Here is a 19656-nt window from a genome sequence, read left to right as displayed (position 1 = left end):
ACAGATCGGGGAGAGATGCAATATCAGTAGGCAGATTTGGCTGATATGGACAATAATCTAAATGGGCTACGGTTCATTCTGTTGGTGAAGCTTTTGAAAAGCACTTACGAGTTACGAGAATTGCTTGGAGTTGCAGCAATTTATTATATTGTCACACGCAAGTATTGTTTCAGTCCAAAATAAAGAAGCGAACTATTTCTACATACACCCTTGGGCGAAATGCACCGGGTGACATAGCTAATCGAGTAGCTTTCGAAACATGCATACAAGCTCATAATGAAGGACGTGTCTTGCTTGTGAGGGTAATGAAATTATCCATGAGGCTAGCAAATGGTGTTCTGGACTAGCTGCCGCTTGTGAAGTATGGAAGTAGATCAGATTTGAATTCGAAGCAGTGGACACTTTGTAATCAAATAATTACTGTTCGTTTTATTAATTGAATTGCAATTAAAGTTGGCTCAATCTTTTACTAAAAAGATTGGGCCAAATGCAAAGATTCTATTTATTCTTTCTCATATATAGATATATTTATCTAGATATTCGAGATAAAAAAGTAACTAAATAAACAATTTAAATGCTTCTATTGTTTGTTGTTGTTTGTTGCGTTGGATTCACAATTAATCTCATGGATCTTTAGGATTGGTATATTCTTTTAATCCCCTAGGATCATGAGCGGAGTCAAGTATTTCCACTTTTTCTACCCATCTAAATTTATGAAAAAGTTCATAAGTTTTTTAAAAAAAATGTCGGTAAAAAAAAAATTACTGAACAACTGGCCTTTTTGATAATTTATTAGTAACTTATTGATATTTTTATAAATTATTAACTCATTTTAACAGTTTATACTTTACCAACTTTTTTTATCTTTAACTAATTTTTGTTTGTCTTTCTTACCAACACCTTAATTTTACCAATCTTTATATTCGAGTAAATTATCAACTATTTTTAATGCCCATTGGTTTTGATTATCAGGTGCTTTGCCCCGTCGTCACCTCGTACCCCGTGCAAGACTCAGTGGACGAGGTCGGTCGCAATTTTCTTATTATATCTTTGTTCATCGTTGATATTAATTAAGATATTGAGAATGTATAGCTACTGTGATTTTCTATTCATAATCATACTAATTATGCCACTTTAAAGTTGGTCGTATTTAAGTGTACACTTATTTCAATTGACTGACAAACTTTTATTTGGCTTAACATGTTAAATTTTATCAACTAGTTAAAATTACCAAACTTTATTAGCTAGCCAAGAATGACTAAAACAACAGCGAGCAAACTAAATTTAGCATCGAAAAAAAACTAAATTTAGCATCATTGGGCCAAAAATAAAATAAAATGAAGACCAATAGGAAAACAAATTAGTAGTAGTCTTATTCAGCATGTTCTCAGGAAGGTTGAAGGAATATTGTCAACCAAATTAATGGGCAGAATCGCGGAAGGCCGATAGAATGTCCCGCTCGACATAGGAGATGAACTGCAATAATTGCAAGAACACCCTGATTATTCTATGATCAATTGATTCCCTCAGTAAGAGTTATATACTGATTGTAAATCCTTTGAGAAGTAAAATAGTGCTGTAGTGGTTCTTATATCTTGGTAGCGTAATCTACTTGCTTTGGGTAGACGCAGCACAAGCTACATTTGTAACAACTCAGAGAGCTATGGTGAATCCCAGGGTTGTTTGTGATCGTTTGTTTTGAAAAGGGACATCGCCGCAAGAATCAAGGCCCTAAGATAATGTTAAAAAGCACACATGGACGCACTGATGCTAAGGGGTGGTGTGCATAGCCCTTTCTACTATGGAATAAGTAAGAATGCGTATAATAACATTTTTTATTCCCGAGAACAATTTCTATTCAGATTTTTTTTTTCTAATTTCTAGTCCCTAGGTGAGTTTTTGAGCAGAATAATACATTGCACAAAATTTTATTTTCAAAATATAAAAAGAACATAATGCATTTTGATATGACTCCAAAATTTCTATTCCCAAGTTTTTCATTTAATTATTTAGCAATTTTTGTTTGGATAAAACTGGACTTACGAATTTAATTGATCAAGATATTCTAAGATAGCCTTAGAAAATCCAACGTAATAAGTTAGTCAAAGATTGATGGCTGGAAATAGCAGCAAAGGATCCCACTAGTTTATAAGTCACAATATGAGGAGGTTGACAATAAATTTTTGAGCATTACAATAAACAAGTGCATGAACCTTTTTGAGCTATAAGAAGAAGAGCAAATATTACCTAGTTAAAGCTTCAAGCAAATGGTATTAGAGATCCATCGAGCGCACGTTTATTTGACTGCTATGAACATAAGACAAATGGTAATGCAAAAACTTGTTCAGAGCTATCTAATTTTATGTGAAAATAAAATTGCAGATGATCTTAAAGGATGTCTCCAATAGGGGAATAAGATGTCTTTTCTTGCGGAGTCATCGACTTGTCGCGACCTGATATTGTTTCTAAAAGAAAATGACATTAAAAAATCAATATAGTAAAACTAGATAGGATAGGATATAAAATCCTGGAATTTTTTTATAACTTGTTTATTATTTGGTGAATTACTATTAAAGTGGATATGTTTACATTATATCATGTACATTTTTTTTTTTTTTTTTTTTGTTTTATATAAACGGCATATCATTATAAATGAACCTAAATATTCATAAACGGAGATGGTGAAAATTTCTCGTAACACTATTCCTTAATTAATTAATTAATTAATTTTATTTTTTATATTAATTTCTTTATTATTTATTTTTCTCCTTCATCATTCTTTAATAAAATTTTATCAAATGTTAAATTGTACTAACATACCTAAAATAGAAAAATACCTATACTATATAATAAATATAAATATTTAATTTAAAGATTGAATTTTTATTATAAGATAGAATTAAAGTTGAATATATAAATTAAATAAGATTAATATAAAATAAATTTTGATTTTTAAATTTCTTAAATTAGAATTCAAATATTATTTATATTAAAATATAATTTCAATTTTGTTAATTTAATAAGTTTGTTATTCGAGAAAAATAACTTTTTATCATGGACATTAGAAATCCTATCCACTTTTATCCCACCTCCCCCACTAGATAATTTTATCCTGTTTATATCTCATTTATATATGACTTTATCCTATCTTGGCGAGCACCAAACATAGGATATGAATTATATCCTATCTTGAATTTATCCCGATTGCTAAACATAGCCTAAGAGTTTATTCAATTTCAAATTTAATTTACATAATTTTTCACATTTTTATGCTAAACTAATTCTAAATTAGAATTAACTCTAAAATCAATAAAGTTACTCAAAATCTAATTTCTAAATTGTTTACTAAATTTGTGATTTTTTTAATTTTCTATATTATTTTTTTGAAGAATGGGGACTTGGACTAGTTACGAGATCGAGTCCAAATGTGGGTCTCACTCGGACCTTGTGTTGATTATGTAAAGACGAGCATTGGGTCAAGTTGAGCTTGTTTTTCTAAACTAACATTATTTCTCTTTTTTTAAGGGAAAAAATAGATTTTTACTTGATATTTCTATTCTAAATCTATTCCCTAGTTACCAATTATTCCGAGGAATAGAAAAATTAACTAACATACACAAACAATTTTCTATTCTTTTTTATATTCTGAGAAACAAAAGAACAGAAAAGCATAGAAATAAAAATGTCACCAAACAGGTTATAAGTGGATGTAAACTTGATTTAAGCCAAATCACTATAAATTTACGTGCATTTATCTCTATATCTCAATTTGTGCATGCATATATTAACTTGATTCTGTTTAATTTCACAAATATTTATTAAGTTTTGTTAATTAACCTATTCACCGCTTTGCGGGTGATTTTATTAGTTACAATGACTTCAACTTCAACCTCAGGCCGAGCTAGGCAACAAATTGACGAGTTGCTAAATCTCTAGTTACAGGGAAACCGATAGGGTTGATTGTGGCTCTTAATAGAGGATACAAATGCATATGCTTTCTCTTGGTCTATTTGTTCAAACTCAAAGCCATCAATTCAATTACTAGACAGGCGTTTGTTGTTGATTTCTGTTAGATGATGTGAATCGCTTTGTGCTTGAGTCATGATGATTAGTTTGTACAAGCGGAAAGATGATGACTAGTATAAAATCATGGGGTAAAGGAGGAATGCAAAAAATTGATGAGGGCAAAAGTGGAAACGAAAATTCCATTTATTATGAGGCATTCCAAAAATGTTGGAGGCTCAATGCTGGTGGATAGTGGCTTTTGGAGGACTTTAGAAATGCTAGTACTTCCTAAATTGGGAGAATTACCAAAAAAGTCGCTGGGTGAGGCTTGCCTTCGCTAGTGGCCGGCGGCCTCGCCGTCGCGTGGTCAGGCTTTGCCTTGGTTGGGCGACGGCGGACTCGCCGTCGCTGGGTGAGGCTCGCCCCGTCGGCCAGCGGGCGAAGGCGAGCCTTGCCCGACGGCGAGGCTGCCGTCGCCCCGGATTTGGCGAGGCTCGACCTTGCCATGGTCAGGCGAGGCCGAGCCTCGCCTTGGTTGGGCGCCATCGGCGGCGAGGCTTGCCTTCGCCCGGTGGCTGGTGGGGGTGAGCCTCACCGGCCCTCGCCTCCCCACGCTGGCCGGTGCCGAGAGGAAGAAGAAGGTAAAAAAATAAAATCAAAAATCAAAAAATAAAAAATTCAAAAAATTATGAAAAAATTGTTCGCCGGTCAGCTATCTCCGCTCGGTGTTCACATTAGCGCCGGCCAGCCAATTTTGACAAGATGGATTAATTGACACAATTATAAAATGTTTAAGACTAAATTGGCAAAAAAAATGGTTTAGGACTGAATTAGCACAATTACAATAGGTTTATGACTTTTTTGGTAATTCTCTCCCCACCCCAAATGGGCTCCCAAAAGTAGCTGCCAAATTGTCCAAGATCTGCAGAGCACCAAAGTCCGTTTCTTAACTTGAACCAAATGCACCCTTATCTTTAACAATCAATTCTCAGTATTTGGTTGCTAGAGATCAGTTTAAAATGGCCATACTGAACTATTATTTCCTTCTCTCCCTCACCCTCTTTCTCGCCCTGATTTGCCCAAGCCAAGAACCTCGACCCTTGCCCTTGTCGGCCCCTACCATCACCGTCGCTCGCCCCCTCCAGCACCGCTTTCAGCCCTTTCTGACGTCGTCGTCAGTAGCCCTTCCCGGAGAGCTCACTTCGTACTTCTCTTTAGTATGTCTTTCTTGTTGCTGGCGCGCGGCTAGATTGCGGTCGTGTAACACCCATTCTGGCTGCGGCAACCTTGGCTCACATTGCTACTCGTGGCGGTGACCCTGGGTCGCGGTTGAAACTAGTGGTCGAGATAGAGCCACAAGGGGCCGAGTCTCCGCAGCCACTCGTGACGCTTGTCTTGCCATGGCCGACTGTCCATTTTTATTTTTTGCTGAATGCTCTTTAAACGATATGTTGTTTACAGATTATCTTTAGGCTTTAGTGGTTCACCTCTGTTACACCCCTTGGAGGTATGTTTATCTCATAATTTGGTTATGTTTTTTTCCTAATTGGTGTGATGTTTGATCCTGCGAGTTTATGTAATGTTCACATTTGATCTATCGATTATATAGATTGTTTATGTTACATTAGAGAGCTATGGCCTCAAAACTATTGCGTGTTTGTAAAATCATTACATTTAAACCGTAGGATTCCTATTTCAAATTAGTTTGTGTCGGTTATATTCTTCTTAAATAAATACAACTCTACTAATTTTTGCATATTCTCCTTGAATTGTCTTGGATGGAAGGTTTTTGAACACGATAAAAATTCCCATTGATGCGCACATTATTAACACATAAATTTTGTCATCACGTTTAGTCATTTATTGCATAAGGAAATTTGGAATCCCACCCACTCCTAAACAAATATATCATTAGCATTAGTTCACATTTGCATTATCGGCATTAGTAACACTTTCATTTAATACAAATAGGTCGACATAAATTGCATTTGAGTCGGTATGTTCATGATTGACATTTGAATTGGCTCAGTCAGGGGATTGTATCGTAATCTGTCCAATGTGTTGAAATTTTCTAGACCCGGTCCACTTATTACCCTTTTTCTGAGTGGAATGATCATGTTGGCTGTGAATGGTGAGTAACTTTGAGCAAAAAGGAAAAAAAATGGTGGCCATGAATGAAGGGAAACAAAAGTTTGTTCGGTGGTCAAAGGACAATACAAAGGAAGGCGTGGGTGCATGATTTTTGGTCGGAGACAAGAAGGAATAAATCACTCACCGTATATTCTCGGTGGAAAAGGATATACCGATAATCTCTCAATGATTTTAGGAAAGAAAATAAAATGGCCTGATCTCTCTTTCCTTGTTGGAGGCTCACTATCTTAAAGAGGGAAAATGTATTCCACATGGGAAAGAAATCAATTTCTCGGTGGGCGTCCCAGCGACTTCTTTGCGTCAGAACAGTACCCGAGCCATACTAGCGAATACCTCAACCTCTTCGTGAAGCAGCCTAGACCGACGTCATCACTGGCCACCTGCCGTTCCGGTAGATCTCTGTAGCGGTCTCCCAGTCCACCATTCCTCATCAGCCCTTCCACGATTTTCCAGCCACACCGACGAGCCCTGGCCTCCCTGCAGCAACTAAACGATCTGGTGTTGATCCTAGTATCCTCCCACGTCCGCGCTGCCGTTCCCTATGGTGTCCGAGTCCCTGCCGCTTTGGCTTGACGTCCTGATGCCAGTAAACTCAGACTCGCCCCAGCTGTACCGGCAAACTAGTTGCAGGCGTACCCAGCAGGCTGTCCGACACTTGCCCAGGTCACACCGGTCCTGCAGCGAGCAACGGACGAACTCCTAGTAAGACCAGTGGCCTCACCAGCAACTCAGCTCCCAACAAGTCATCACCGTGACTACCAACAGAGCTCGAGCATTCCTTGGCTTTTCTGGCAATCCAGCGTTCTTTTTGTTGGCTGTTCACGATCATCCTCCACGAACATTTCCAATTCATAAGTAGTGCCGACGTCCAACATTGCTACCTTGGGATCCTTTGTTCATAATCTACATCTCTCGGCCAAGCATTCTGCAGCTCTTCGTTCCATGCTCCTACTCGCCTAACAAACCTGCCACCACCTCATGCCGGTCATACCATCGCTGGTCCATCCTGTGTCGTTGCTGTATAGCCGCACACATCACCACCGGCCAAACGTGAAAGTTCCTGCACCACTACCGGTCATCCCTGAACCAAGCACCAGCCAATGATCTCTCTTGGCGGGCGATATTATCAGTTTCTCCAATTCCCTCGCGCCGTGTTCTGGTTTCTTTTAAGTCCTATCCAAGGTAGGTTTGGGTGCTAAACCTAGTGACGATGAAATTTATAACATTTTACATGAGAGATTTGGGTGCTTGGATTCTACTTTATAATATGCCATGAGTTATTACTTAGTGATGAGGTAGGTTTGTGTGCTAAGCCAGGGGTGATGTGTGTTGCTCATTTTGATGGCAAATAGAGACTTCGAGGTTGAAATTTGCCTATTGAGAAATGAAGATTCATATTGTACAAGTAGTTAATTTAATTTTAGAGTGAGTTTGCTTTTTTTGATAACTTAAGACTCGTCATGCTCGTTGCACTAGATAAATTATAGGGAAAATTTCAAATAGGAAGTTGAAATGCGACATTTTCTCAAATAAGAGTTCAGAGTGGACTTTGTCTTAAGTAAGAGTTTGAAATTGCCCACCTAGTCTCAAATAAGAGCCCCAACTTGCTGATCAGCTAAATTTTGTTAATCGATTTATTCCAGTGATTAGAGCATGGAAAATTTCGTCCAAAAATTGTAACTGGGTAAAAAGGGTAAATCTGAAATTTACCAAATTGAATTCTAGGTTTCTTTGTGGATTTTCTTTTCTTTCTCACGTTGCTCTTCAATTTTCAACACTAGTTCTCTCTATAGATTTTTCTGCCAACCAGATCAAAGAGAACCCTCTTCGCTCTTGAATTCTGTCCATAGAATTTAATCCCAAACAAATCAGAAAGATCCCAAATTGATTTTGTCCAAAAACTCTGTTTTGACCCTATAAAGAAAGGTTTTTCTGACTTGAATCTTCCTTCGAAAAGTTAACTCCTTTGGGTCCCGAGCTTCTCATCGAGCCTCTCTTAGCCTCTTCAGAAAATAAGGTGAAAAGAGGCAAAAAGGAAAACTTTCAGTGTTTGCTTCGTTTTCACTGAGGTCTGTTTACTAAATTGGTGCATTTGGTCGTTCGTTTGTCCAAGAAAAGGTCAATATAGCTTGTTCAAGCAACATGTCGACAAGGTATACGCAAATTGTGGAACACCAACTGATGGCAGCGACAGCAATGATGGTGGGAGGAATTTTTTTAGCGTTTGCTTGTTTAATCCAATTTGTGGGTGCATTTTGTCTCCTTTTGAATCAATGCACGGACATCAGCGGGGAGCTTAAATGTCTCTTTTCTCTCTCCTCTCTCTTTTCTTTCCATCGTCTTCTTCAACAACTTTCAGCCGCTGGGGAGGGTTTGAGGTAGTCTCAGCCTCCTCCTCTCTTTGTTGATTTTATTGGCGTTTTATTGTTCTTTTGTTGCTTTTTCTTCCCTTTTAATTTAGATTTGGGAGCTCTTTTCTCCTGATCTAATTCTCAATTTGAGAATTTGAATTCTCCCAATCTAGTTCTAGATTTTGGTGTTATCATCTTCGGATTTAGATCTGGGAGTTTAATAAATATGCTTTTAGGGATTTGATTTCCCTCTACTTTGTTTGTATATAGGTTTTCTGCTTTCAGTTTGAATGATGATCGTAGAAGCTTTAGTGCCTTGTTAAATTATGAAGATTTGCTCCTCTATATGTTAGGTCCATGCTTGTTCAACCTATTTTGATTGTCTCCATACGATGTTGATGTAGAGGAAGCCCAATATAGATGCAATCCACCAATTGGCAACGTCATAGTTATTGGAGAAGGAATACCGGACGTGTGCTCATCAGACAAAGTCACAAGATCAAGTGATTGGTCGTCGAGTTTGCTTGATAGATTTGTTTTCTAGATTTAGCTTCATTTTTCAGTATTCTTACTCTATTTTGTTTTGCTTTGTTATGAAAATTATGTATTTTTTGTATTCTTTTGATAATGAATATAATTTCCTTTCAAAAAAAAAAAAATGCATGTGAGTTGCATTTTGTAACGGAGTGATATTCACTGTGCATTTTCTAACTCGATTTGCTACCGTCGTAGTCCCTATGCTGGTGGTGGTACTCATTTTGTAATTTTTACTATTTTCGTTTTTCTTTTTTTTTTATTTAAATATATAGTTTGTTGATAAGAACAAATCCATTGATTTGTAGGAGTTGTGAATCTTTTGTTGTTATCTCCACCAAGTAAAGACCTAAAGGAGCTGTTATAATTAATTGTACCCAACTACTCCTTTGGCTTTTAGTGTGATTTTACTTAGGAAAATTCCAAATAAGGACCCAAAGTGCCATCATTTTCTCAAAGAGGACCTGAAGTGAAGTTTGTCTCAAAGAAGGATCCAAAGTAGTCATTTAATCTCAAAGAAGGACCTCACTCGGGCTGGTGAATAGATGCATCTTCAATGTATATTCCGGTGGCTTGATTACGGTATTTTCGTCCATTTTTTTTTTTTCATTTTTGGTTGCCTTGTTCATTGTCTTCTTCGTTCCTTGCTCACTTCTTCTGGCCAATCAAGAACATTGGACTTGGGGAAAGGCCGGCGAGCATTGGCCGGTAAGGGCCGGCAAGGGCTCGTGCCCATTGTCGCTAGCGAGTGAGGGCTCCACACCCATTGCCGACAGCGGGCAAAGGCCATTGAGCCCTCGGCCATGGGGGAGGGGGCTGTCCAAATTGAAGCCTTACAAGAAGGTCCTCGAGGGCAAAAGGGGTAGCCAAAGAAGTCGTCGATCAAGGAGTGGTGGTGGGAGGAAGGGATGAAGAAAGCGACGCATGCATCCCAGTTATAGTCCTAGCAGAAGACGAGGTTGTTGATGGAGCAGTAGGCAGAGGTGGGGGAGGTTGCCCCTCACGGCCATCAGCAAGGTCACCCCTCGCCGGCCCTAGGCGAGCTCGCCCACCTCACCAGCCACTAATAAGGGCCGACGAGGGTTTGCTAGCCCTCACCCAGCTAGTGAGGGCTCGATGGCCCTTGCCCAGCCCGCAATTGAGGCCACCCTCGCCAAATCTGGCGAGGGTCGGCCTACAAGCCCTCACTCACGGCTGGTGAAGCCCTTGCCTACTGCTGACGATGGGCGTCCAGCCCTCGCCGACCCTCACTAGCCCTTCCCAAGTCTGATGTTCTTGAGAAGAAGAAGAACAGGGGATGAAGAAGATGATGAATGTGCCACCATTGACCCAAAAAAATAAAAATAATAAAGAACAAGACAACTAAATTTTTTTAAAAAAAAATTGACAAAAAATCCCTGATTAGGCTATTGGAATATGCATTGGAGATGCATTTATTCACCAGCCGGCAAATGAGGTCCTTCTTTGAGATTAAATGATCACTTTGAATCCTTATTTGAGGCAGACTCCACTCGAGGTCATCTTTTGAGAAAATTAAGGCACTTTAGGTCCTTATTTGAGACAAACTTCACTTTAGGTTCTTTTTTTTTGAGAAAATGATGGCACTTTGTAGGTCCTTATTTGAAATTATCTCTTTTACTTACAAGTAGAAAGAATGACTAGATGATTGCATTGTTGCCTTTTCAGCATTGCTGATTCGATTTATTATTTTACCATTATATGCTTTAGATATCAAATGATCTTCATTATGCATAGTACCTACGCAATTTATCACCACTAAGGGGTGTTTGGTTGGGCATTCCCAAGGGGCTTTGGGGAAATTTTGGGTGTTTGGCAAAGGTTTTTGAATGCCCATTTGCAAAATATGGGCATTTTAAATGCTGAAAGCTGAATGCCAGGGACCAGCTTTGAGCATTGGGCATTCCGGAGATGCGATTTTCTTGTTCATCGTCTCCTTCGCCGTTCGCCTTATTCTTCGCTGTTCGTCTTCTTCTTTGCCAAAGGTGGCGCTTAGTCGCGATCGGCCGCCGAGAAGCCTCGCCCGAGGTCGCCCACGCGCGAGCCGGTGGCGCCGGGCGAGGTTCGTGCGACCGGCGATGCCGCCCGAGGTCGCGCGAACCTCGCCTGGCGTCGCCTGGTCTAACACGAGCGGCGACCACGCGAGGCCGATCTCGCCGCCGGATGGCCGATTTGGCATCCGCGACCTCCGGTGACCAGATCTCAGCGGTCGGCGACGGCGGGATATGGCCGTCCGTGGTGGCCGGCGGTTGGCCGAGCGTGGCCGGTCGCCGGAATTTGATCTTAGACTTAAAAAAAAAAAAAAAATAACAAAAGCTAATTACAAATGTATATTTTGCTAAACGGTGTTTATGCGAAGTTGCATTTCAATGCTAAAATTTACCTAATGGTATAACATTTCCGAAAGCCCCTTTCCCTCAAAGATTTTTGCATTCTCCCAATGGCATTTCCCCAAAGCCGAACCAAACAGGGCCTAACTCCCGGGGACCTTCCCTCCCGAGCCCCTCAATCACAAGCACATGAGAACTCCTCCCATGCCATCGTTTACCGTCCGTCGTCGACCTTGCTGCTACCATCATCTCTGCTTTCTATCTCTCCTTGCTCTTGAAAGGAAATTATATAGAATATTCAGATGATCAATGGTTACGATAGTGTTAATCTTGACCAATCAATTTTTAATCATCAAGCAAACTCATTTTTGAAGTAATGAGTCTAACATTGGCAAATGAAGAACAATGCTATATATAAATAGTTAAATTTATTTGTCTCAACAATGATGATCACGCACACCTAATTTTTTTTAACCAACTTTTGATTATGAGTCACCCTCGTCAAGATTTCGACCGACTTGCTATGCAAAAGTTTTCCTACAACACCCAATTTGATCAAATTTGGACGGCGACATTGCTGAATATCGTGACTGTTTGATCTAGTTGGGGTTGGAAATACACAATTTCTGTAGATCGCTTAATGAGATCATGTTAATATGGTTGTGAGCTTTCCAATGCCTCGAGAATCAATTCGATTAGAGTTCGTTGAGGTAGATATCATGATTTTTCCATTTCAGTCATCTAAACAGATGACGTATATTTGTGGACGTGTTGGGTCATATGAATATTTATGAAGAGTATTAGGTATCTAATAAGCAATCCACACTTACCAAAAGGGTCGATCTATTTAGAAAATTATTTTTTACTACATATGACAGTGGTTTAGAGTAATAGATACATACAAAACTGAATGACTATCGAAAAATAATTGATAGTAAAGGAAAAAAAAATAAGAAAAGAAAGAATAATAATAATAAAAATGACACTTTGATTCTATAGAATCCATCTCAAATAGTTTCTACAAAAACTAGTTACTAGGTGTATCGACCACAACTCCATCCCCAGGGTTATGAGTAGCAAGGGTTATTTTCGTGACGTCCCAGGCACGTCACCATCCCATTTCTTTTTATCTTTTCATTAAGCACATGCGAAAGCATTACAAATAACACCCGGACAACAACAAGCAGTCATGAAAACAACCATTTAAAAACATACAATTACATCAATTATATTTACAAGCCATTCTATCATGGGCTGTTATATCTACAATCATTACATCTTCTATGCTAAAAAGGTTGGGGTAAATCTTAACTTTTCTATTGAGACCGCAACTCCTCCATATCTACAATTTTGAAAAATAACGGGGTGAGTCATGAACTCAGTAAGTAAAATCCCTAATTCTCTACTAGGAGGATATCTTATCATCAAAATCCAGTAGGTACAACACTCGCAATGCAATGTTGATGGCAGATCAATAGTAAACTTATTGCTATCCTTAACTACATGCAGATGTCTATCACAACATGTTATACTTTGCATACTTACCTTTGGCTTATCAAGAAACATATCACCATATCATACTTATGCATAACCGACATTCATGCTATTTATTTACCGTCATCCTGGCTCGACTAGGCCTTCTTGACTCGATCGAGGCTTTTGACTTCATGTTGGGCTTTTTGGCTCAACTAGGGCATTCCGGCTCAACGAGGCATCTTGACGCTAGCTCACCAAGGCATCCGGGCTTAACCTTAGTCATCTGACTCAACCAGGGGCATTTCGTTCAATGAACGAGGTGTTAGGGAAATCCCTTATGATGTTTTGAAGATAACAAAATAAATCAAAGGCTACTAACATGTTTAATGGTTAAGTAATAGACCATGTAGATGATAGAACATGTAAAGGATATTGTCAAAGTGTGAAGACGACTAGAAAACTGAACGTAACATATGCCCAAAGTATATTATGAAGATTTCCAGGACTTAAATGTCAAAGTCTCAAGACGCAGACTTTAGTGTCAAAGCCATTCTACATCAGAAGTTTGCTCACTCGACAAATTCCTGATCGAACGTGAATGATGAACTAGAAGACGAGACTCTATCTTTTGTGAACTTGGTACGGACCTTAAAACTAAATCTGTTCAGAAGCAGAATATATTCAGACTCAGATTGTAAAGTCTATTGCTCTCAGACTTTACATCCAGAACTCGACATAACTTAACTCAAGCCCAATCATATAACTGCTAGTGATCTGGTTTGGATTCCACATCAAGATTGATTTGATTAACTCAATCTATTTGATTGACGATTGGATCTTGAAGACAAGAACTTTCTATACGAAGAAGCTTTACTTATGGAAACCAAGATTCCGTTTGTATTGGCGATCGAGAATCAATTTAGGATTCTACCTTTGTCACTCAACGGCTACCAAATCTTCTAGATACTGAGCTGTCCAATGGGTATATTGGAAGACGATTCTCACGGGATACTTGTCCAACGGGTAGTTTGGAAGTGGAGGAGTATTTAAGGAGATGAAGGATCGATGAGCAAGTAAGAGATAGAGCGTAGAATTTATAATTCCAAAGTCTAAGCGACCTTCGATCATATACTTGTCTCTTGTGAGCTTAAACGTTTGTGATCGTGAGAGAAATACCAAAAGAGTGACTTAGTGAGATAGTGTGATCTACTAAGTGTTTGCACTCAAAGTTGTAATCTCTTGTTGATTGCATAGTGGAATCCAGCCAAGAAGGCTGTTAGCGTGGGAGAGTGGACATAGGCTTGGATTAAGCCGAACCACTATAAATCTTGTGTTCTTATTCTCTTCCTTAACTCCTTTGTTTGAAATTTATTTTATTCCGCATATATTTGCCAAGATTTATTTTAAACACCTATTCACCCCCTCTAGGTGTTCATACTAGCACTCTCACGAGGCATTGCCGCCAACGCTATCTAGCGATAGACGTTTTTTCCTCTTTAGGTGCATCATAAAAGTGCATCACACAAGCCGGTTCATCATCAGGGGTGTTTGGTTCAGCTTTCCCAAGGGGCTTTTAGCCCCGAAAGCACATTGGGGAAAATATTTTGTGTTTGGTTTACACTTTTGAGTTTGCATTTGCCAAATGCCGCATTCGAATGCTAGTTTAGGGTTTAATTTTTTTTTTTCTTTCCAATATTGCCCTTATTGATAATTGTATCTTTCCATTTTGCCCTCCAAAACATTGTTCATCTTCTTTCTTGGACTTCGTGGACTTGCTGCTCTGTCAAGCTTCGCGGTGGTGGGCGGCGCTCTTCCTTGGACTTCCGTGGACTTGCTGCTTGGCCAAGCTTCGCGGTGGTGGGCGGTGCTCTTCCTTGGACATTTGTGGACTTGCTGCTCGGCCAAGCTTCACGGTGGGTGGCGCTTAGCCGCGAGCGGCTAGATCTGGCCACGGAAAGCCTCGCCTAAGGTCGCGTGACCTCGAGGCAAGTGGCTTGAGGTCCGCGACCTCGGGCGCGACCCGGCAGCGTTGCTTGAGGCTGCGCAACCTCAGGTGGCGTCGCTTGGATTGTCACCTTAGGCCAGGGTCGCCGCCTGAGGTCGCGTGGCCTCAGGCGGCTGGGTTGCCCGACACCCGAGGTCAGTCCTCCCTCTCCCCTGCCGCCGCCGCCGCTGCTAGCCGCCTCCTCACCACCACCGGCTGCTCCCCCACAATTTTCCCCTCACCATGCGATCTCCTCCTCCCTTTTCTTTTCTTTTTTCTTTTTTCTTTTTACTTTGAAATAGCTTTGCAAAACATGCACAAAAATTGGTTTCCAAACACACCTCTCTTCCCAAAATGCTCATTCTCTCAAAGGTACTTGAGGAAATGCAAAGCTATTTCCCCAAAGTTGAACCAAATGGGGCCATCTTTCATCTTAGTCGATGCATACAAGGCCCGAGGGCGTGATCCTTCAAGGAGTGTATCATGGGTCCTATATAATATGCCGAGCATGATTCTTGGTTCGTGGCTTGAGCTGCATGCTTAGGCCATCATGGCTTTACATTCCAAGTTGAGCAAACCTTGACCTTGTCCCGGGCATGAACACATTCAAGCATGCAAATATGAGCAAACCATACAAAAGAATATTACAACATACACAAGGCTTACATAGGTGAGCACACCATTAAACTTGACGACATATGCTATTGCCCTAGCAAAAAGTTAGAGATTCTATTTACTTTCGATAAACCTCAATAAACTATAGTTGATTTTACCAAGAGAGGGTTGTCTTGTGAGGTGGTGGGTGAGCAAGGCTGAGAGAGGGAGAGGACATGCATGAGAGGAGGAGGAGGAGAAGAAGTGAGTCAAGGTCGGAGAGAATAGAGGGGATTGTTCCTATCTATAGGCCAAGCTTCATTTACTGGCCCTATAAGTTGTCCGATCAACTTTCTTGGAGTGGCATGGCTAGTTTGATGGTGTGGCGCTCTAAGGTTCTAGGGGCATGATTAAGGACAAAGGACATTTTCTCATTAGTCCATTTGTACTAATGAGTCATCTAGCATTTATGAATTGGCAAACTTGCCTTCCAAGGCTCATATTAAGGTCATGATGACCTAAGTTTATAGGGGCACCTAAGCTGTAGAGTCACCCCCTTTCATTAATGACTAGCCTTCAAAGTTGTTAATGGCTTAGACTTGTCATCAAGAAACTTGGACTTTGGACAACTTGTTGTCCAAGTTAACCACATGAGTGTGTGATTCATTAAGCTCATTAATTAGCTATCTTCCAAAAGCATTTAATACATTCTTATCTTCAAGTCAAGAAGGCTCTAGATTGGCTTCCTCATCAAGTTAGGCATGCAACCCTCTTTTCCTCCACGTTGGGCGTGTGGTTCTCCCATTCTAAGGCAAAAACAATTTTGAGTAACTTTTGAAATTAGTACCATTATCTTAACAGACGGGCTAGAAAAATTATAAAATTTTAATATGTTGTGGAGAAGACCTTAGAAATTTTTTTTCATGAGGAATCAAAGCAAAATTCATTTTGTGGAAAGAGTAAAAATCATTAAATACAACCCAAAAATTCATCTGTCAAGCAAATTCAATGGTCGAGAGAGAGAGAGACTCATTTCAAAATTTGAATCTACACATTTTTTTTTTTGAAATTTTAATATGTTGTAGATATGGATGTCATTTAAAACTTTTGTGAAGGAAGTATATCCTAATTTGAAAGGGAACATTTTATAAATTTTTGAGAAGGCAACTTGGTTACTGTTTTCACTATATTGGGCAGGTTTTGTACGGTAATTGATTGAGCCTTCATCCCAACCATTTCACCTCAGAAAATATGAAATTTAAGTATGTTATAGATCAAGATGTTTTGAACAACTTTCATGAAAATATTTTCTCCAAATTCGAAGCACAAAAGCTCTATAAAATTGGAAAGCAGGAAAGGTCCAGCAGTTTCGAAAAATTGGAAAGTCAAAACCGATGAAACTCAAGGTGGTAAGTCTATGAGGGAGAGGTAGCGCCCTACTTGGCTTGCAGGATCATTGTGATCATTCCATTAGGCGATGAGCCATCCCCTTTCATTAATTATTTGGGATACATAAGTCTCCACACTCATTATCCTCATTTAATGCATTTGGCTCTTGTTTTTCAAGAGGATTGGCTTATCTAGCTTAGCCTCCTAGTTGGGACCAAAATAAAGGCCGTAGTTGAGGATATTACACTAGGCATCTCAATAATTGATAAGATCATGTAAATTTGATTGTGAGCTTTCTAACGTTTTGAGAATAACTTCCATCGGAGTTTCTCTTTGTTGAACCAAAAAAGCAGTCAATCTATTTAGAAAATTATTGTTTACTACATATGGTTCAATGTAATAGAGATGCACATACAAACTGAATGATCAACAGAGAATTATTGATAGTACATCTCAAAGAGTTTGTGCAAAAACTAGTTATTGGGTATCTCATTATTATTATTCTTGTTCTTGAATCTCTAAGTGAATTTATAAGACACGCGGACCCCTGGAGTGCCATAACTTGACAGAAATGGACACTTAAGTGCCATAACTTATGAAAGGTACATTTAAGTGCCAAAATTATAGCAAAATAGATCACACGAGTGCCAATTCAACCAAAATCCGCCCAAATTGCATACGTGGCATTTCTTCGGTGAAGTGAGCCCAAATTGACGCCGTTTTGCATGCTGACGTGGCCAAATAATGCAAAAACGGCGTTGTTTTGGTTGACGTGGTAAAAAAAATAATATAAAATTAATTAAATTTAATTTAGTTAAAATATTAAAAAATAATAATTTTAAAATTAAAAATTTAAAAAAAAGGGCGACCCTCGCCCGGTTCGGGGAGGCCCCAGCGGGCGGTGGCCCTCGGCCCGGCCGGGCGAGGGCCGCCAACCCTCTCTGGATTTGGGCGAGGGCTGCAACCCTCACCCGATCCGGGGCGAGGCTCACGAACCCTCGTCGCCGGTCGGCCGGGGTCACCGGCCCCGGCCCTCCCCCTCCGTCGTCGGCCTTCCCGGCGACGTTGGGAGGCGGCGATGGTGGCTAAGGAATGAGCCCTCAGCCACCGCCCTCCTTTTTTTTGTTTTAATTTTTGTTTTAATTTTAAAATCATTATTTTTTAATATTTTAGCTAAATTTAAATTTAAATTTAAATTAATTAATTTTTTTTTTTTTTTTACTATGTCAGCCCAAAATGACGCCGTTTTTGCATTATTTGGCCATGTCGCGTATAAAACAACGTTGTTTTGGGCTCGCTTCACTGGAAAAATACCACATCAGCCTTTTGGCCGGATTTTGGTCAGTGGCATTTAAGTGATCTGTTTTTCTTCGAATGAGGCACTTAAATATATTTTTCGTAAGTTATGGCAATTAAGTGTTCCTTTGTGCCAAGTTATGCCACTTGAAGTGTTTTTTTGTTGAATTTATAATTTGTTTAGGATACATAATTGTACATTGCCGGATAAGTGGGGACTTGTCCTACCACATATGGGAAAATTATCAAAAAAAAAGTTGCCGTATGATGTGCCAATTTTTTCATCATTTACTTAAGAAGAAGACTAATCTCTCTCACATACCTACTCTTGGTAGGATTTTGAACAAATGGCTCAATCCACCATTTGCAATTGACTGGCGGATGAGCTCCTCGCCCAGCAAAAGGCGGTCGGCCCCGAGAATTGCACAAGGCAGGGTGAGATTCAAAAGGAAAATTAACTTTTCATGACGAGATTACCTATTAAGTTTTTGGGATTAGCTAAATCATTGCAGCAAGTTTTCGGAGGTTTTTTTTTTTTTTTTTTTTTTGCATTTATGGAATCTAATGAAATAGCTCCAGCAATTGCACATGAAGTTGTTATAACATATGATGAATTTGTGGACTGTAAATTTAAACGAAAAAATAAGTATAGTATAAGCGTAGCTAAAATTAGCGAGAAGGATTAAATTGGTATATCGTTAAGAGGTTTATAACCAAATTGACATCATTGAAAGATTCAAGATTAAATTGATGAATTCTCAAAAGATTTAAAATTAAATTAGTATAATTGAAAGTTTTACAATAGAATTGGTGCCCTATAATAATTTAAAATTTTTTTGGACAATTTTCCAAAAAAAAAAGTAACTACGTAAATTTTGAAGTGGGTTCGATCATGCATATGTTATCACTTCCACAATTAGAACACTTTAACCCTCTCAATAATTTCGAACCCCCCCCCAAATGATGCCGTTTTTGCATTATTTGGCCATGTCAGCGTATAAAACAGCGTTGTTTTGGGCTCGCTTCACTGGAAAAATACCACATCAGCCTTTTGGCCGGATTTTGGTCCGAGTGGCATTTAAGTGATCTGTTTTTCTTCGAATGAGGCACTTAAATATATTTTTCGTAAGTTATGGCACTTAAGTGTTCCTTTGTGCCAAGTTATGCCACTTGAAGTGTTTTTTTGTCGAATTTATAATTTGTTTAGGATACATAATTGTACATTGCCAGGATAAGTGGGGACTTGTCCTACCACATATGGGAAAATTATCAAAAAAAAGTTGCCGTATGATGTGCCAATTTTTTTTCATCATTTACTTAAGAAGAAGACTAATCTCTCTCACATACCTACTGGTAGGATTTTGAACAAATGGCTCAATCCACCATCTGCAATTGACTGGCGGATGAGCTCCTCGCCCAGCAAAGGCGGTCGGCCCCGAGAATTGCACAAGGCGGGGTGAGATTCAAGAGGAAAATTAACTTTTCATGACGAGATTACCTATTAAGTTTCTGGGATTAGCTAAATCAT

The sequence above is a fragment of the Eucalyptus grandis genome, chromosome 4 (genome assembly GCF_016545825.1).
Source record: "Eucalyptus grandis isolate ANBG69807.140 chromosome 4, ASM1654582v1, whole genome shotgun sequence".
NCBI classification, from domain to species: Eukaryota; Viridiplantae; Streptophyta; class Magnoliopsida; order Myrtales; family Myrtaceae; genus Eucalyptus; species Eucalyptus grandis.
The sequence above is the reverse complement of the archived record's forward strand: the minus strand, read 5'-3'. Positions refer to the sequence as shown.